At 50.6% G+C, this 19,348-nt stretch overlaps 1 non-coding gene across 1 annotated transcript; it reads right to left on the minus strand.

Moving 5' to 3' along the window:
* Positions 1-14,225: 14,225 nt before the first annotated feature.
* TRNAV-CAC (transfer RNA valine (anticodon CAC)) lies at positions 14,226-14,298 on the minus strand. The gene has a single exon. It is a non-coding gene; the product is annotated as a tRNA-Val (tRNA).
* Between the last annotated feature and the right edge of the window lie 5,050 nt (positions 14,299-19,348).

Here is a 19,348-nt window from a genome sequence, read left to right on the forward strand (position 1 = left end):
GGAGCTGCAGCTCGCGTGTGTCTGCGAATGGCAGGAGGAGGAACTCACTCACTGAGCTGATGTTGGGCATGGGGTCCTTCCCAACGAGGAAAAAACATAAATCAAGTCAACATACCTGGAAAAAAAAAAAACCAAAAGCTTTAATAAAGAAGAAGACATACCTGAGAAAAACTTGTTCCATTTCTCATATAACCCTCCTGAAAACAATTTTCCCCTTTCAGGCAGGTATTTAGCAGGTTGCTTTCATGTGCTCTGCTTGATGCTGCCTGAGGGTGTCCCTGGGAGCAGGGATTCTGCTGTGGGCAATGCAGGAATCAGTCTTGCCGCACAGCCAGAGGTAAAGTGGAACATGGGGTAATCTCAGATTCAATCACCTGATAATAAAGAACTTTTCCATATTGTTACTCATAATTCACCCAACTGCACAGCAGGGCTGTGAGGATTTATATTTTTGTTTTCTTTCTAGCTGCCCACTCCATCCTGAGGACTTTTTCTAAGGCATAAATCCTGGGCATTTCAAGTGAATCCTTGTGGATCCTCAGACACAAGGGGATGGAGCCTTCAGTGCAGTGTCCTTCAGAGAGGACAGCCATGGCTGGTCTCATTTGACCTGTGCTGGCAGCACTTTGTGGTGCAGGACAATTGCACTCAGAGGTTCATAGAGGCACAGATTCATAGAATATCCTGACATGGAAAGGACCCACAAGGATAACCAAATCCCAGCCCTGAATCGGTATATGAACAGCCAAAAACTGGTCCATATGCCTGAGGGGGTTGTTGTTGTGGTTTAATCCAGCTGGCAGCTAAACACCACACAGCCGTTCGCTCACCCTCCCCCCTCCCTCTCTGGGATGGGGGAGAGAAACGGGAAAGTGAAGCCGGTGAGTTGAGATAAAGACAGTTTATTAAGACAGGAATATAATAATAACAATAATAATAATAATAGTGATAATGATAATAGTATTAATAATAATAATGTGTAAGAAAACAAGTGATGCACAATGCAATTGCTCACCACCCGCTGACCGATGCCCAGCCTATCCCCGAGCAGCCAGCCCCCCACCCCGGCCAGCCACCCCTATATATTGTTTAGCATGACGTCAGATGGTATGGAATACCACTTTGGCCAGTTTGGGTCAGCTGTCCTGGGTCTGTCCCCTCCCAGCTCCTGCTGCACCCCCAGCCTGCTCGCTGGCAGGACAGAGCGAGAAGCCGAAAAGTCCTTGGCCTGGTGTAAACACTGCTCTGCAACAATTAAAACATCAGCATGTTATCAGCGCTCTTCTCATCCTAATCCAAAACATAGCACCCTACCAGCTACTATGAGGGAAAATTAACTCTGTCCTAACTGGAACCAGGACAGTTGTCCAAATGTTTGTTGAATTCTGGCAACCTCAGTGCTGTGACCACTTCCCTGTGGTGCCTGTTCCAGTGCCTACAAAACCATGACAGTGCTGGGAGTAAAGGAATCCAGGTTCAAAGGGCACATCTCCAGACCCCGCACCCTGTCCCTGTACCCCCCTACCAGCCAAGCACACCGAGGGCTCACTCCATGTGCATCTGAAAGCCCCATCCCCTGCCAGCCTGGAAACAAGAACAGCAGCAGCACGGCCAGGTGGAGAAGCCAGGAGGAAGGCCAGCGTGCTGCTGCCACAGGAGGCAAGGCCAAGGTGGGACAGACACTCAGCAGACCCTCCTGTGCTGCAGCTCTGCCTGCAGAGGAGGCAGCTCCTGCTGGGGACACCGGGGGCTTGAGGGCAGAGGCTCTGCTGGTGGGAGAGGAGATCAAGGGGTGTCCCAGGGAAGGCGCCTGCCCTGCAGGGGATGGCAGGGAGGTGCCTGATCCCTCCCTTGCACAGCATTTCTGGCAGTAGCTCCCTCTCACCACCTGCCCATGTCCCTGCTGGGAGGTGGTTCTGTGTCCACGTTTCCTCCCTGTCCATGTCCTGCAGACCCTACCTGACAAGCTGTGTGCTCAGATTCACTCAGATTCCCCTCCACTGCAGGAATCTGAATTCACAGAATCCAGAAAAGCCTTTCCTTTCAGGTAAGCCAAACCCCAGTCTTCCTCTGGAAATACTCCATTATAAAAGCTGTTCTCTAAAGCACCTTCTACTCCTCACTGGAGAAATAAAGACAACCATCCTGAGAGATGCTATCAGCCATCAGATGTGCCAGCTGTAGATGACCTCATTGGGAACTGCATCTGCATTGCCCTGCTGCCAGAGACTCACGGTGCCAACAGCCTGCAGATCTGTCCTGCCACACGCTGCCCTGTTGTTGTGCTCCTCACTGCCTCCAACCCCTCTCTCCTTCTCTCCTGTCCCCGTGCCACCTGCGGTCAGAGCCCCCAGCCCTGCTGCGCTGTGCAGAGGAGCTGCTCGTGGGCAGAGCTGTCTCTCTGCAGCGCTGCCCGCTTGCCAGGACCTCCCCTTGGGCCTAGGAGCCCGGCCCAGCTCAGCAGCACAGCACCCGACCATGGCATCGCTTGTTCTGTGCCATTGGGCTCCCTCAAGGTGTCCCCAAGGCCTCAGGGCTGACAGCTCCTGAAGGCAGCAGGGTCTCTCCTGGGGTGTGGTGTTTGAAGCAGACTGAAGTCATCACCGACTGCTCCTCTCTGAACATGGGAGAGACGCATTTTATAAGTGTGATTTGTGCTGTTAGAGTGTGGTTGTCAAGCGTGTTGTGCTTTAACCTGGCAGGCAGCTCAGCACCACACAGCTCACCCTCACCCCCCAAAAGCTCACGTGTTGAGATAAGGACAGTGTGATAGGACAGAAAAGGAAGAGAGAATAATGATGATAATGATAATAATAATAATATGTACAAAGCAAGGATGCGCAATGCAATTGCTCACCACCGTGCTGAATGATGCCCAGCCCATGCCTCTACAGTGGTCCCGTTGACCATGGCCAGCCTGCATCAGGATCCAGTGTGCCGGTCTCTTATTTCTTTTTCAGTGCAAAATCATATTTCAGAAGGATTTGGTACATGTTCTTCCCTTTCTCAAGAACAGCCTCTGCTTTCTAACCCCACATAATGATGCCATCAATGTACTGCTGTTGTTCAGGAGTTTCCCCCAGTTCCAGGGCGGTCTGAATCAGTCCATGGCAAATGGTAGGGCTGTGTTTCCACCCCGGGGCAGTTGATTCCAGGTGGACTGGACTCCCCTCCAAATTAAAGCAAACTGTGGCCTGCATGGTGCTGGCAAAGGAATGGAGAAGAATGCTTAAGGGATATTAACTGTGGCATAGCAGTAGGCTGCCTTTGACTCCAGTTTGTATCGATGGGGGAGGGGGAGATCATCAGGGATGCTGGGGATAAGGTACAGGATGACGTGCCATCCCACTCACGCCAGATGAACACCAGAGCTGGCAAAGGACGCCCAGAGCCTAGAGAGGGAAGAGAGCTTGACAGGAGGGCTACCGTCGGCCCACATGGACGAGTTAAAGTTGCCCCATGCAGAAAGGCAGACGCATTGGGAGCCTAAATCAAATGCCTCTATGTAAATGCACGCAGCATGGGGAATAAACAAGGGGAAATGGAGGTGTGTGTGCGGTTGCAGGGTTATGATCTCATTGCAATGACTGAGACATGGCGGGACATCTCCCGTGACCAGAATGTGGCCATGGACAGCTTTGTGATTTTAGTGAGGACAGGCCAGGAAGGCAAGGTGGTGGAGTTGCTCTTTTTGTGAGTGAGCAACTGGAATGTATGCAGCTCTGCCTAGGTGGGGACGAAGTGCAAGTCGAGAACCTATGGATGAGGATCAAAGGGCAGGCCAACAGGGGTGGCAGTGTGGTGGGTGTTTACTACAGGCCACAGGATCAGGAAGAGGAAGTGGATGAGGCCTTCTGTAGGCAGCTGCAAGTTTCCTCACGTTCTCAGGCCCTGCTTCTTATGGGGAATTTTAACCACCCAGATATTTGCTGGGGAGACAACACAGCTCAGAACAAATGGTCCAGGTGGTTGCTGAAGACCATGGCAGATAACGTCTTGATGCAGGAAGAAAGTAAGCCAACAAGGAGAAGGGCGCTGCTGGACTTGGTGCTAGCAAACAGAGATGGTCTAGTTGGAAACATGAAGGTTGAGGGCAGTCTCGGCTGCAGTGATCATGAGATGTTGGAGTCCAAGATCCTGCGAGGAGGAATCAGGGCAAAAAGAGGACTGCAACCTTGGTTTCAGGAGAGTTAACTTTGACCTCTTCAGGGACCTAAGTGGAAGAATCCCCTGGGCCAGGGCCCGAGAGGGAAAGGGGGTCCAGGAGAGCTGGCTGATATATACAAGCACCACTTCCTCCAAGCTCAGGGTTGGTACATCCTTACAATAAAGAAGTCGAGCAAGGGGGGGCAGGAAAACTGCGTGGATGGACAAGGAGCTCTTGGGAAAACTTAAACAGAAGAAGAAAATGTACATGATGTGGAAGAAGGAACAGACGACTTGGGTGGAATTTAGGAACATTGTCAGAGAATGCAGGGATGAAATGAGAAAGGCCAAAGCCCAGTGAGAATTACATTTAGTGAGAGACATCAAGGATAACAGGAAGGGCTTCTTCAAATACATCAGCAGCAAAAGGAAGACTGAGGAAAATGTGAGTGCTCAGCTAAAGGAGGTGGGTACCTTGGTGATGGCGGATACAGAGAAGGTGGAGTTACTGAATGCCTTTGTTGCTTTGGTCTTCACTGCTAAGGCTAGAACCCAAGCACTACTGAGCCTGGAAACAAGAGGGAAAACCTGGAGGGAAGAAGACTTTCCCCATGTTGAAGGGGATTGGCTTAGAAGTTATTTAGGCAAGGTAGACACCCGCAAACCTATGGGTCCCAATGGGATGCACCCGAGGGTGCTGAGGGAAGTGGCAGGCATTATTGCTAAGCCACTCTCTATCATGTTCAAAATGTCTTGGAGGACAGGAGAGGTGCCTGAGGACTGGAAGAAAGCCAACATTACTCCAGTCTTCAAGGAGGGCAAGAAGGAAGACCCAGGCAACTACAGGCCAGTCATCCTCACCTCCACCCCTGGAAAGGTGATGGAGCAGCTCATCCTTGAGGCCATCTCTAAGCACATGGAGGAAAAGAAGGTGATCAGAAGCAGTCACCATGGATTCATCAAGGGGAAGTTGTGTTTAACCCACCTGGTAGCCTTCTATAATGAGATGACCAGATGGATGGATGGATGGATGGATGGATGAGGGGAGAGCAGTGGATGTTGTCTACCTTGACTTCAGCAAGGCTTTTGACACTGCCTCCCATAGCATCCTCCTGGGCAAGCTCCGGATCTGTGGGATCAATGAGTGCACATGGGGTTGGATCAAGAACTGGCTGGATGGCAGAGCTCTGTGTTGTGCTCAATGGTGTCAAGTCTAGTTGGAGGTCTGTGGCTTGTGGTGTCTCCCAGGGGTCAGTACTGGGTCCAGTGCCATCCAACTTATTCATCAATGATCTAGATGAAGGGGCAGAGCGCACCCTAAGCAAGTTTGTGGACAATACAAAGCTTGTCAAGGTGCCTGACACATCAGAGGCCTGTGCGGCCACTCAGAAGGACCTGGACAGGCTGGAGAGTTGTGCAGAGAGGAACCTCACGAGGTTCAACCAGGGCAAGTGCAGGGTTCTGCACCTGGGGAGGAACAACCCCGGGCACCAGTACAGGCTGGGGGCTGACCTGCTGGAGTGCAGCTCTGCAGAGGGGGACCTGGGAGTCGTGGTGGAAAAGTTAGCCATGAGCCAGCAATGTGCCCTTGTGGCCAAGAAGGCCAATGGGATCCTAGCCTGCATCAGGAGGAGATGGACAGCAGTTCGAAAGAGGTGATCCTCCCCTTCTGCTCAGCCCTGGTGAGGCCACACGTGGAGTACTGTGTCCAGTTCTGGGCTCCCCAGTACAAGAGGCACATAGAACTTCTGGAGAGGGTCCAGCATAGAGCCACAAAGATGATTAAGGTATTGGAGCAACTGTCCTGTGAGGAAAGACTAAGCAAGCTGGGTCTGTTTAGCCTAGAGAAGAGGAGACTGAGAGGGGAAATTATCAGCCTTTATAAATACTTGAGGGGACAATGTGAAGTGGATGGAGCCAAACTATTCTCAGTGGTGGTGAGTGATAGGACAAGGGGTAATGGGTATAAATTGAATGACAGGAGATTTCATTGCCAAATGAGGAAGAACTTCTTTACAGTTTGGGTGACAGAGCACTGGAACAGACTGCCCAGAGAGGCTGTGGAGTCTCCTTCTTTGGAGATATTCAAAATCCACCTGGATGCGATCCTGTGTAACATGCTCTAGGTGAGCCTGCTTGGTTGGACTAGATGATCTCCAGAGGGCCCTTCCAACCACAACTATTCTGTGATTCTGTAAAATAAATAAAAGGATGTTGTGTTGTTGTTCTCGGTGAGTAAGAAGTCTTCATTTTCAGAATTTTGTAGCTTCTCTAGAAGATTTATGATTTTTTTCATAGGTCTGGGACATGTCCCAGCAAGATGAGGACATGTTCCCTCTATGCAAATATAAATCTATATAGGTATTTCCAAAAATGCATGTCCTCCCAATAACTTAAGTGAAGAAATTATATCGCCCAAACATATTCATATTGTCGTATTTCACATCTACATTTCATATCTAAACGGAACTGGGAGCAATAAAGTTTTGAGAGGTTGGATAGGTCCTGCCTTTACTTCTTTGCCATTGGGCTACAGCTGCTAGCACTTTCCTCATATCATCTCTGTTTATGACCCAGAGAAATCTAACACCACAAATGTCACTCAAATGTCACTCTGGCACCTCCAATGTCACCAGGGGTCTGCATCTGAACATCTCCCTCCTGCCTTCCACCTCCATTAAATGTGCTGGGAGCTGAGACACGCAGCAGACATGTCTGGTTTGTGCCCACGTGAAGCAAGACAAGAGGAATCCCAACTCCTGTGGGCTTCTGTGAGGCATGGGAGAGACAGCTAAGACCCCTTCTAGCCTGTGGACTGCAAACAAAGAATGAGATGCCTTGGTTGACTCAGATGAGAAACTTCCCTCATCAGGGGGAAGGCAGATCCCTCCCTGTCCTTGCCTGGGTGTTCTGCCTAAAACCAGGACATGGAAAGGTGATTCTTGGACATCATACTTTTTCTGATATGAGGAACGACAATGCTTGAAATGAGTTTTCTTCACCGGCAGAGGGAAGGAACATCAGTGATTGCTTCAGTCTGTTTCAAAGTCGATTCCCCTGGAGGCCCAGGGACTTGTCAAGAGCTCCCTGTGCTGCTGAGCTGGGCCGGGCTCCTGGGCCCAAGGGGAGCTCCTGGCAAGCGGGCAGCGCTGCAGAGAGACAGCTCTGCCCAGGAGCAGCTCCTCTGCACAGCGCAGCAGGGCTGGGGGCACTGCGTGCAGGGGACAAGGGTGGCTGAGAGAAGGGAGGGAGATGTTAAAGGCAGTGTGGAGGGGGGCTGCTGAGAGCTCACTGCGGGAGAAATCTTCCCAGCCCTGAACAGGGTAAGTGTCTGGCTGCAGGGCAGCGCAGCTGTTGTTCCTTGTGCCATCTCCTGATTTGCTGACAAATCCTGCAGCCTATGGGATTTTTCAGAAGAACCCTCAGAGTTTCTTTGTGTAAGAGGGGAGTGAAAACCTCCAGAGCAGGGATTACCTGCCAAAGCTGTCAGAGGGACAGAACATGATTGTTCCTTCTCACAAGGCTGGCTGCAGGCTGTGCAGCTGGGGTGCAGGCAGGGGTGGCCAGGGCTGTGGCGCAGAGCAGGGTCCCTGCTGTGCCCCAGGGGCTGTGTGCTGGGGCAGGGCCTCTGCCGCCTGCCAGGCTCATCACTCAGCCTGCCCAGGGAGCTGCCCAGGGCACTGCGGGGAGAAGCTGTGGATGGAAGGAACCCCCCCTGGCAGGGCAGGGCAGGGAAGGGCAGTGCAGATTCCTGCTGGTGCCCAGAGGCTGCTACCTGTTGCAGGCTGCTGACAGCTTCACAGCACCCCCGTGACATGTCAGAAGGGAAACTTCAAGAGGAAGGTGACAGAAATGTATTCTTGATGTGAATTGTTCTGTGCTTTGAGTTTTCTCATGTAAATGTTCCTGAAAAGTACTCTGGGACCAGAGGTGTCTTCAGGGCAGAGCTAAGCACACAAACTGGGGGACTGGGTCTGTGAGTGACAGCAGAGAGGAGATGCTCCCAGGCAGCAGAGACCTGGCAGGGATGGAAAGGGAACTGCTGCCCGAAACACCAAGGGAGAGGGGAATTAAGTCACTGCCTGCCAGGCCTTCAGTGCAGGCACCTTCTCTGCAGCAACCCCCTGCTCTCCTCTGCCACCCAGAAAATCTTCTCCCCTCAAGGCCGGTGGGTTTCAGAACTAGTGGCAGACCAACTGCACGGAGGAGAAATGCCCCAGTGCCATCTGTCTGTCCCTGTCCTGCCTCCCTTGGCAGGAGCACTGGGGCATTTCACCATATTTCCCCATCTGTCCTTGCCGTCTTTGTCCCAGCTAAACCCTGCGGGGTCTGGGCCCTGCAGTGTGTGGGGCTGGCAATGAGCTGGCCCTCCCTGCAGGACACCCCATCTTCAGGACATCTCTCTCTTTCCCTGGGTCGTCCTGCTGGGCTGCAGGCTGCCGTCCACAAGGGCACAGCTCCCCCAAGGCAGCTTTGCTATCTAGGAGCCCGATGCAGAAGACAGCTCACTGCTAAGGTGATGGAAATGCTGCTGGATGGTGTCTGTGGGCATCTGCAAGGAGCCCTCTGTGTCTTTGGCTGGGAGGGGAGAGCTGAGGTCCTCCTCAGGTACACCGACATGGGGCGGGGAGTTGTTGATTCGCACTTTCAGACTGGATTCGTCTGCTCTCAGCAGTGTCCAGGTTCTCCTCAGGGGAACATCTGGGTGTAATCATCCTCCCATCCTCAAAGAGCTGCCAGCACAGGGCACCTGAGCCTGGGACTGATGGACAGACTGGCTGTCCACCCTCGGCACTAAGAGACAGTCCCTTTGCCTCTCAGGACCCACAAGATTTCACTTTGATCACAGCAGATAGATTTTTTTATTTAATTATTTATTAATTATCTATTTATTTATTAATTTATTTTTCCATAAAAGGACTCCTCATGTGTGGTGGGGCCACTAGAATAAGTTCAACAAAACAAAATTCTCACAGCTGGGCTCTGCAGCCAGGTTAACCAGGAGCAACAATGTTGAAACAATCTTCATTATAACAAGTGGATTAATTGAGGATCCCCCTGTGTTGCTCTTTACCAGTTGCTGTAGGGCAGGACTTGCTCTTCTGGAATCCAGAACAGAGTCCTTGCTGTACTGCCAGTCTCAGCTTTATACAAACCAGAGCTCAAGGAAAAGGGAGCTGCACATAGGTTTTCCTGAAAGGACACGGGTGTTGTGGTGGGTTTCTGTGAGAAATGGAGCAGGTTTGCTCAGAGAAATCTACCCTGTATTTCTCCACTTTGGACAGGCCTTTGTTCCCAGAAGAAGCAAATGTCCAACAGCAGCTTTCCCAACGAGTTCCTCCTCCTGCCATTCGCAGACACACACGAGCTGCAGCTCCTGCACTTCGGGCTCTTCCTGGGAATCTACCTGGCTGCCCTCCTGGGCAACGGCCTCATCCTCACCGCCATAGCCTGCGACCACCGCCTCCACACCCCCATGTACTTCTTCCTCCTCAACCTCGCCCTCCTCGACCTGGGCTCCAACTCAACCATTGTCCCCAAAGCCATGGCCATTGCTTTGTGGGACACAAGGACCATCTCCTACTCAGGATGTGCTGCCCAGGTCTTTTTTCTCTTCTTCTTGCTTGGAGCAGAATATTCCCTTCTCACTGTCATGGCTTATGACCGCTACATTGCTATCTGCAAGCCCTGCACTACGGGACCTTTCTGAGCAGTAGAGCTTGTATGAAAATAGCAGCAGCTGCCTGGGGCGGTAGTTTTTTCTATTCCGTGCTACACACTGCCAATACCTTTTCCCTCCCCCTCTGCCAAGGCAATGCAGTGGACCAGTTCTTCTGTGAAATACCCCAGATTCTCAGGCTCTCCTGCTCAGATGCCTACCTCAGGGAACTTTGGGTAATTGCGGTTAGTCTTTGTTTAGCTTTTGGGTGTTTTGTTTTCATTGTGCTGTCCTATGTGCAGACCTTTAGGGCTGTGCTGAAGATGACCTCTGAGCAGCGCCGGCACAAAACCTTTTCCATGTGCCTCCCTCACCTGGCTGTGGTCTCCCTGTTCATCACCACTGGCACAGTTGCCTACCTGAGGCCCCCCTCCATCTCCTCCTCAGCCCTGGATCTGGTGGTGGCAGTTCTGTATTCAGTGGTGCCTCCAACACTGAACCCCCTCATCTACAGCATGAGCAACCAGGAGCTGAAGGATTCCCTGAAGAAACTGATTCTGTTGGCAGTACTTCAGCAGGACTAAGCCACCCATATTTATTCACTTTGTTGTTGTTGTTGTTGGTTGGTTGGTTGTTTTCTCAGGCAACTCTTGTGCTTTGGACATTTTTCTCTGACTACCCTGTTTGAACATGAATGTCTGGATTTGTCTCTCTCCTCCAGAGGTACAAACCCAGTCCCTCTGTCCCAGAAGCCATCTTTAAATGTACTTATGTCAGAGCTGTACTCCTTTTTCACCTCTCTGGAATAAAAGGGGATGTCTTCAGTGCTGTGTCTGAACTTTGAGATCTTTTGCCTTCTTCTGGAGTCATGAATACTCTCAAGAAATTGCACCCTAAAAGGGCCTGCTGTTAAGCTTGTGTTCTCCATGTGCGGATGAGATCATGGGGTGATTTGCTAGAGAATGTGGGCTGGACTCAGCCCTCACTTGTGGGTGCCCAGAGCCACTGGAGACGGGAATGGTCAGGACATATCTGCTTGGGACTGTCCAGCATGTGACAGGGCTCGTGTCAGATGCTGATGTCCCACTGCCCCCTGCCCAGGAGAGCACAGGAGAGCACAGGGATTAGGGCCTAGGATCTGATCCAACATGGGGAGAACACGGCCCATGGTGTGCTCACACTCCATGTTGCACCCTGCCCCCAGCGTGTTTACACTCCCCAGTGTGAACACCCTCAGTGTGCACACTCACCCCATGAGGTGCACACACCGTAGCTATGAGTCCAGGCTCAACAAGAGGCTCTGCTCCATGGGCTCCAGGACTCAAACTAGCATGGTGTCCCACAGAAAAATTCTCAGTAAAGCTGTTGGTCATTACAGAATCACCCAATAGTGAGGACTGGAAGTGTCCAGTCCAAGCCCTTCCCCTTCAAGCATCATTAGCTGGAGCAGGATTTCCAGGACTGCATCTACACATCTTCTGAGTATCTCCAAGGAAGGAGACTCCAAAACCTCTGTGAGTGGCCAGTTTCAGTGATCTGTACTGGTGCTTTGGGTTATTCCTCTCTAGGTGCAGGACCCTGCACTTGCCCTTGTTGACCTTCATGAGGTTCCTCTCAGCCCAACCCTCCTGCCTCTTGAGGTCCCTCTGAATGGCAGCACAGACCTCTGGGGTATCACCTGCTCCTCCCAGCTTGATGTCGTCAGCAGACTTGCTGAGGGCGCCCTCCGTTCCATTGTCCACATCTCTGATAAAATTATATACAATCAATAAACTGAACAACACTGGACCCAGTACTGACCCCTGGGGAACACTACAGGCCACCAGCTAGATTCTGCACCACTGAGCATAACACTCTGTCCTGGTTTCGGTTGGGATAATTTTCCTCCTAGTAGCTGGTAGGGTGCTATGTTTTGGATTAGGATGAGAAGAGCGCTGATAACATGCTGATGTTTTAATTGTTGCAGAGCAGTGCTTACACTAAGCCAAAGACTTTTCGGCTTCTCGCTCTGTCCTGCCGGCGGCCAGGCTAGGGGTGCAGCAGGAGCTGGGAGGGGACAGACCCAGGACAGCTGACCCAAACTGGCCAAAGGGGTATTCTATAACATCTGACGTCATGGTAAACAATATATAGGGGTGGCTGGCGGGGGGGTGGGGGCAGCTGCTCGGGGATAGGCTGGGCATCGGTCAGCGGGTGGTGAACAATTGCATTGTGCATCACTTGTTTGTACACATTATTATTATTGTTGTTGTTGTTGTTGTTATTATTATTATTATTTTCCTTTCTTTCCTGTCCTAATAAACTGCCTTTAGCTCAACCCACAGGTTTTCATTTCTTTCTAATTCTCTCTCCCTATCCCAGAGAGGGAGGGAGGGCTGTGAGCGAATGGCTGTGTGGTGCTTAGCTGCTGGCCGGGTTAAACCATAACAGCTACATAAAATACAGCGAGATGACACATCAACAGCATTCCAGGAAGTTTGGCCCTGCCTCACATCATGGACACCAAATCAGAGAATTTGGACTCAAAGGTCAATATGTAAGTTGCTACTCTACTTTTGCCCTCATTTCAAAACCTCTTAGGTAGCAGCAGAAGAACAGTTTTGACCAGATAAGTAAGGAGAATCATAGAAGACCGATGGGATAACTCCTGGATATCAACACCTGGAGAAGTTCGGCCTACTCCAGGAAGGTGTCACCCAAGAATTTGAATGGAAAAATCACAGAGAGAGACTCCAGACTCAGAAAACTAGATTGGTTAAAAGGGCCGGTATGGATTGGAAATATGTCAGGGTGGAGTTATCATAAAAAATCATTAAAAAAAAAATCATAAAAATACAGAGCCAAATGTAACGGGGGTACCTCCCGGAAGGCACCCACCTCGAGCTGTACATCGTATGAATTGCTAATAAATAAGAACGAAGGAGAGTCAATCTGATCTACTGAAAAGGCAATTCCAGGGTCGAACCAAAAAATATTGGAGGTGGCAGAAGCATAATTCCTTCAACACAAGGTGGCAGCAGCGTAATTCCTTCAACACAAGGTGGCAGCAATGTGGTTCCTTCAACACGAGGTGGCAGCAGCACAATTCCTTCAATACAGGTGGCAGCAGCGTGATTCCTTCAGCTGCTGCCCTTGTCTCACTCCCAGAAGGTCATCGAGGTGCTGGAACATGTCCAAAGAAAGGCAACGAAGCTGGTGAAGGGTCTGGAGATCAAGTCTGATGAGGAGGCTGAGAGAGCTGGGGTTGTTTAGCTTGGAGAAAAGAATCATAGAGTCATAGAGTCATAGAGTCATAGAGTCATAGAATATCCCGAGCTGGAAGGGACCCATAAGGATCATCAAGTCCAACTCCTGGCACCACACAGGTCTGCCCAAAAGTTTAGACCATGTGACTAAGTGCACAGTCCAATCGCTTCTTAAATTCAGACAGGCTTGGTGCAGTGACCACTTCCCTGGGGAGCCTATTCCAGTGTGCGACCGCCCTCTCGGTGAAGAACCTCTTCCTGATGTCCAGCCTAAACTTCCCCTGCCTCAGCTTAACACCATTCCCGCGGGTCCTATCACTGCTGTTTACGCTGAATAGGTCACCTGCCTCTCCACTCCCCCTCGCGAGGAAGTTGTAGACTGCGATGAGGTCCCCCCTCAGCCTCCTTTTCTCCAGGCTGAACAGGCCCAGTGACCTCAGCCGCTCCTCATATGTCTTCCCCTCTAGGCCCTTCACCATCTTCGTCGCCCTCCTCTGGACACTCTCCAGCAGTTTAATGTCCTTTTTGTACTGTGGTGCCCAGAACTGCACACAGTACTCGAGGTGAGGCCGCACCAGCGCAGAGTAGAGCGGGACAATCACTTCCCTCGACCGACTAGCAATGCTGTGCTTGATGCACCCCAGGATACGGTTGGCCCTCCTGGCTGCCAGGGCACACTGCTGGCTCATATTCAACTCGCTGTCAACCACAACCCCCAGATCCCTCTCTGCAGGGCTGCTCTCCAGCGTCTCATCACCCAGTGTGTATGCATAGCCAGGGTTGTCACCTCCCAGGTGCAGGACCCAGCACTTGCTTTTGTTAAACTTCATGTGGTTGGTGATCTGGGCCCAGCTCTCCAATCTGTCCAGATGTCTCTTCAAGGCCTTTCCACCCTCATCCAAGTCCACAACTCCTCCAAGTTTAGTGTCGTCGGCAGATTTGCTCAGAACACCTTCTAGTCCTACGTCCAAATCATTTATAGACATTGAAGAGGACTGGCCCTAAAATGGAGCCTTGAGGGACCCCACTAGTGACCATCCGCCAGCCAGATGTGGCCCCATTTACCACAACCCTTTGAGCCCTGCCCGTCAGCCAATCGCTCACCCATTGTGTGATGTTTTTGCTTAGCCGTATGCTGGGCATTTTGCCCAGTAGGATCCTAAAAATTTCTACACTGTTTCTGCCCAGTTTCGAACCGGGGACCTTTCGCGTGTGAGGCGAACGTGATAACCACTACACTACAGAAACTGTCCTGTCAATCTTTCCTTCCCTGTCTGCTCAAGACCATCTTGTACTTTACAACTGCCTTAAAGGAGGTGTCAGTGAGGTGGGGATTGGGTTCTTCTCCCAAGCACCAAGTGATAAGACAAGAGGAAATGGCCTCAACTTGCACCGGGGAGGTTTAGATTGGTTATTAGGAGAAATTGCTTCACTGAAAGGGTGGTGCAGCGTTGGAATGGGCTGCCCGGGGAATAGTTGAGTCACCATCCCTGGAGGTGTTTAAGAAACGTGTAGATGTAGAGCTTAGTGACAAGGTTTAGTGCTAGGTTAAGGGTTGGACCACATGATCTTAGAGGTCTTTTCCAACCTCAGTGATTCAATGATTCCGTGGTTCAGCTGCACAGAGTTGTGCTGCAGAGCTGATCATGATGCAATATGGTATGGAAAATCCCTTTGGACAGTGGGGGTCAGCTGTCCTGCTTCTGTCCCCAGATCCGAAGCACAGCATCACACCAGCTACTGGGAAGGAAAATAACTCTATCCCAGCCAAAACCAGGAAATTATCCACCCCTTATTCCATAACATCTATGTCACGCTCAGGTCTCACTCTTCCCAATACAGTTACTCATTCTCTTCCTCAGAAGTTACTCATCCGTTGATATGCACACACAGATATCATTCCCTTAATCTATGGGTTGTCCCATGGATGATTCTGGACAGTAGATGTCCCATAGATGATTCTGGATCATTTCTTGCTGAAACCAGCTCTGGTTCCATCACCGCTGCACATGTCCATTTCTGTCCAACATTATTTTTTAATTAACCTGAGTGACTCTTACCGTCATGCCACTGATGTGACATAGAGCAATCATAGGAGTGATGACATTCGGTATTATACAGTAATTAGCATCAGCCCATTAACTCATGGGCTATCCCCGCCCAACATTAAATCCCCTTGAGGTACGCATCGGACCGCCCCATTCCTCTGCATCACCCACCCAAATGGGTTTGCCTTTGCCTGAGGCAGCAACATCCCAGACTCTCTTCCCCAGCATGTTTTTTACGTGCACTACAGGGACTTTATCCCCTTCTACAGCACGTAATGGGTTTGATTGGCAGGTTCAGCTCGGTTGGCAGATCCCCTAGTGTTGACAAACCAGGTGGCCTTTGCCAGATGTGTATCCCAATTTTTGAACGTCCCAGCACCTTCAAGGTAGTCTTTAACAACCCAATGCATCCCTCGATTTTCCCTGGGGTTACGATATACCCACTCAGTACCATGCTCTTTGACCCGAGTGTCTATAAGGTTGTTTGGGAAATGAGCCCCATCATCTGACTCAATTCTTTCTGGGGTGCCATGGCACCTTAAGACTTGCTTTATGAGGCCCAGGATAGAATTCCCGGGGGTGAAATGGGGCACGGGACATGTTTCCAGCCACCCGGCGGTTGCTTCCACCACTGTAGGCACGTGGTGGGTTTGTGGGAAGGGGATAAAACCAACCCTCCAGGCCTCCCCTGTTATTATTAATATCTCCCTGGGGATATTAGTGGGGTCTGAGTGGGGAAATTGGGGTTCTGGGTGGGAACTGGGGGCTCTGGGGATACTTGGGGTGGGGGGGGGGGGAGATGGGGGTCCTGGAAAAGTAACAGGGAGCTTTGGGGTTCCCTGGCGATACTGGGGGGTTCTGGGGTAATGGGAGGAAATTGGGGGATGGATCTTGGGGTGGTCCCAGGGGGTTCTGGGGATATTGGGAGGGGTCTGAGAGGGGAAATGGGCATTCTGGTGTGGAAAAGTGGGAGTTCTGGGGGGAAAATGGAGGGCTTGGAGGATAGTGGGGGTAGATTTTGGGGGAAATGGAGGGTCCCAGGGATACTGGGGTGGGAAATGAGGTCCTGATGAGGTCCAGGGAGATGCTTGGGGTGGGGGGGAGGGGGTCTGGGTATATGGGGGGGGGGGAGGTCTGAGGAGGGGAAATGGGGGATCGGGAGAAATGGAAGGCTCTGGGGAGGTCCTGGGGGACTCCTGGGGGTGCTCTGGGGGATATTGAGGGAGTCTGAAGGGAACATGGGATCTGGGGGGGTAAATGAGGGTACTGAAGGGGATTATAGAAGATTCTTGGGGGGACTGAGGATAATGAGATGTTTCCAGAGGGTAAATGGGTCATTCTGAAGGGTCCTGAAGATATTAGGAGGGTCTGGAGGAGCCTGAGGTTTCCTGGGTGCTCCCTCTTCATCCCATCCTTTGCTCAAAATCTTTGATTTTCCCCCCATTTTGCAGCCAGGCTCTGCCATGGTGGCGAGGAGCCCTTGGGGATATTGGGGACCCCCCCACGTGCTTCCTGAATGTGCCTTATCCCCCCCAAATGTCCTCCCCAAAATTCACACACACACATGTGGCCATACCAAGGGACAAGCAGAGCAGGGGGATCTTTGCTTTATTGCCCACCCCCCCCCCCCCCTTACAATAGAGGCTTCAGCGCCCCAGGGCAGTGGCACCTTGGGGGAACTGCCCACCAAGCCCTGTTTTAGGGGAGAAAAAAAGCACTTTTTGGGTCCTTTGAGATGAGAACACATGCTTTGGGTTAAGAAAAGCCATTCTGGGGTCTTTTCAGCGGGAAACCTGGCAGTTTGTGGTGAGAAAAGCAGGTTTGGAGTCATTCTGGAGGGGAACAGACAGTTTGGGGTGCGGAAAGCTGTTCTTGGGTCTGTTTGGAGAGGAACCTGTCAGTTTGTGGGGAGAAATGCACTTTTTGAGATCCCTAACCCTAAACCCTAACCCTAACCCTCACCCTAAACCTTAACCCCATTTCTTGCTCTGTTACATTCCCTGTTCTGTTTTTTGTTTATGGAGGTTTTCACCCCGTTTTGGCGGTTTCCCCTCAACTTCGGGTTTTCACCTCTCCATTTCAGGGTTCTTCCCCACAATTTTGGGGTTCCTTCCCCTAATTTGGGGCTTCAACCCTTCTATTTTGGGGGGGCTCCCACCCTCTTATTTTGGCCTTCCGCCCTAATATTAGGCCTAACCCCTAAGAACCCTGACCCCTAACCCTACGGCACCCACGGATCTAACCCTAACCCCTACCCCTGAAAACCCTTACAGCCCTAACCCGATAAAATTTACCACACTAAACCCCTGAAGACCTACGCCTAAAACCCCTAACCCTAAAAATTAAGACCCTCTAAACCCTAACCCAAAAAATTAAGACTCTCAAGGCCCTAACCCTGGAGACCCTAACCTTAAACAAAAAAAAAAATTAAGACCTTAAAACCCTAACCCTAAATACTTGACCATAAATAAAACCCTAAGACCCTAACCCTAAAAACCCTATCAACACTAAAACCCAAAAAAAACTCTATAACCCTAACACACTAACCCCCAAACCCTAACCCTTATAACTCCAACCCTAACGACCTTAAAATCCTAACCCTAAACCCTGGAAACCCTAACCCTGAAACCCAACCCTAGTGCCTTAGCCCTGAAACCTTAAAACCCTAACACCTTGTTAGAAGCACTCTGTAACCAATAACATAGACTCAGGCAAGATCTCAGCGAGGTAGCATTTTTATTCACGATTGCAATGGCAGGCGTCCCACAAGCCACCTACTAGTTCCATAACACAGCTTATATAATTTTTTTTTCCCTCTCGGTGACCAGGACCCTCCCCAGTTTCCCCATTGACTGGGTAATCCAGGTTCACAATCTATCCGGTGCTTCACAGAAAATACACAGCTGCTGGCCTGTTACAGGTCAATTTTCTTTTTTTCTTGACTGTTTCCCTCTTTGAGGTGGTAATGTCTCTTACACCGCGATTTCCACCTAATTGCTCTAAGGATTCTGGTTGTCTGCATTTTACAAGGTTGTCTGGTAAGCTTTCTTATCACTGCAAGCATATCTCAATACCACCTTCCTTCCCTCTAAACGATGTAACTCTGTGCAAAAACATTTTTATTCCCACAACCTTGATCCCCTTACCCTAAAATCCTTATTCCCTTTAACCCTAACAACTCTAACCACAACCCTAACCCTTCATATCAACCCCCCAACGCTAGTGACACTGACTAATGATCCAAACCCCAAACTGCCCCTGACCCCAAACAACCAACAAAGAAACAGACACAAAGCTGAAAACTACAAAAAAGGCAAAACCCTGGATAGAGACCCAAAATCACAAACACGCGACCAAAATGCTACAGAAAGGGCAGAAGAGACACCGTCCACAAGGGCACAGCTCCCCCAAGGCAGCTTTGTTGTCTAGGAGCCCGATGCAGAAGACAGCTCACTGCTAAGGTGATGGAAATGCTGCTGGATGGTGTCTGTGGGCATCTGCAATGAGCCCTCTGTGTCTTTGGCTGGGAGGGGAGAGCTGAGGTCCTCCTCAGGTACACCGACATGGGGCGGGGAGTTGTTGATTCGCACTTTCAGACTGGATTCGTCTGCTCTCAGCAGTGTCCAGGTTCTCCTCAGGGGAACATCTGGGTGTAATCATCCTCCCATCCTCAAAGAGCTGCCAGCACAGGGCACCTGAGCCTGGGACTGATGGACAGACTGGCTGCCCACCCTCAGCACTAAGAGACAGTCCCTTTGCCTCTCAGGACCCACAAGATTTCACTTTGATCACAGCAGATAGATTTATTTATTTATTTATTTATTTATTATTTATCTATTTATTTATTTATTTATTTTTCCATAAAAGGACTCCTCATGTGTGGTGGGGGCCACTAGAATAAGTTCAACAAAACAAAATTCTCACAGCTGGGCTCTGCAGTCAGGTTAACCAGGAGCAGCAATGTTGAAACAATCTTCATTATAACAAGTGGATTAATTGAGGATCCCCCTGTGTTGCTCTTTACCAGTTGCTGTAGGGCAGGACTTGCTCTTCTGGAATCCAGAGCAGAGTCCTTGCTGTACTGTCAGTCTCAGCTTTATACAAACCAGAGCTCAAGGAAAAGGGAGCTGCACAAAGGTTTTCCTGAAAGGACACGGGTGTTGTGGTGGGTTTCTGTGAGAAATGGAGTAGGTTTCCTCAGAGAAATCTACCCTGTATTTCTCCACTTTGGACAGGCCTTTGTTCCCAGA

The sequence above is a fragment of the Anser cygnoides genome, chromosome 37 (assembly GCF_040182565.1).
Source record: "Anser cygnoides isolate HZ-2024a breed goose chromosome 37, Taihu_goose_T2T_genome, whole genome shotgun sequence".
NCBI lineage: Eukaryota > Metazoa > Chordata > Aves > Anseriformes > Anatidae > Anser > Anser cygnoides.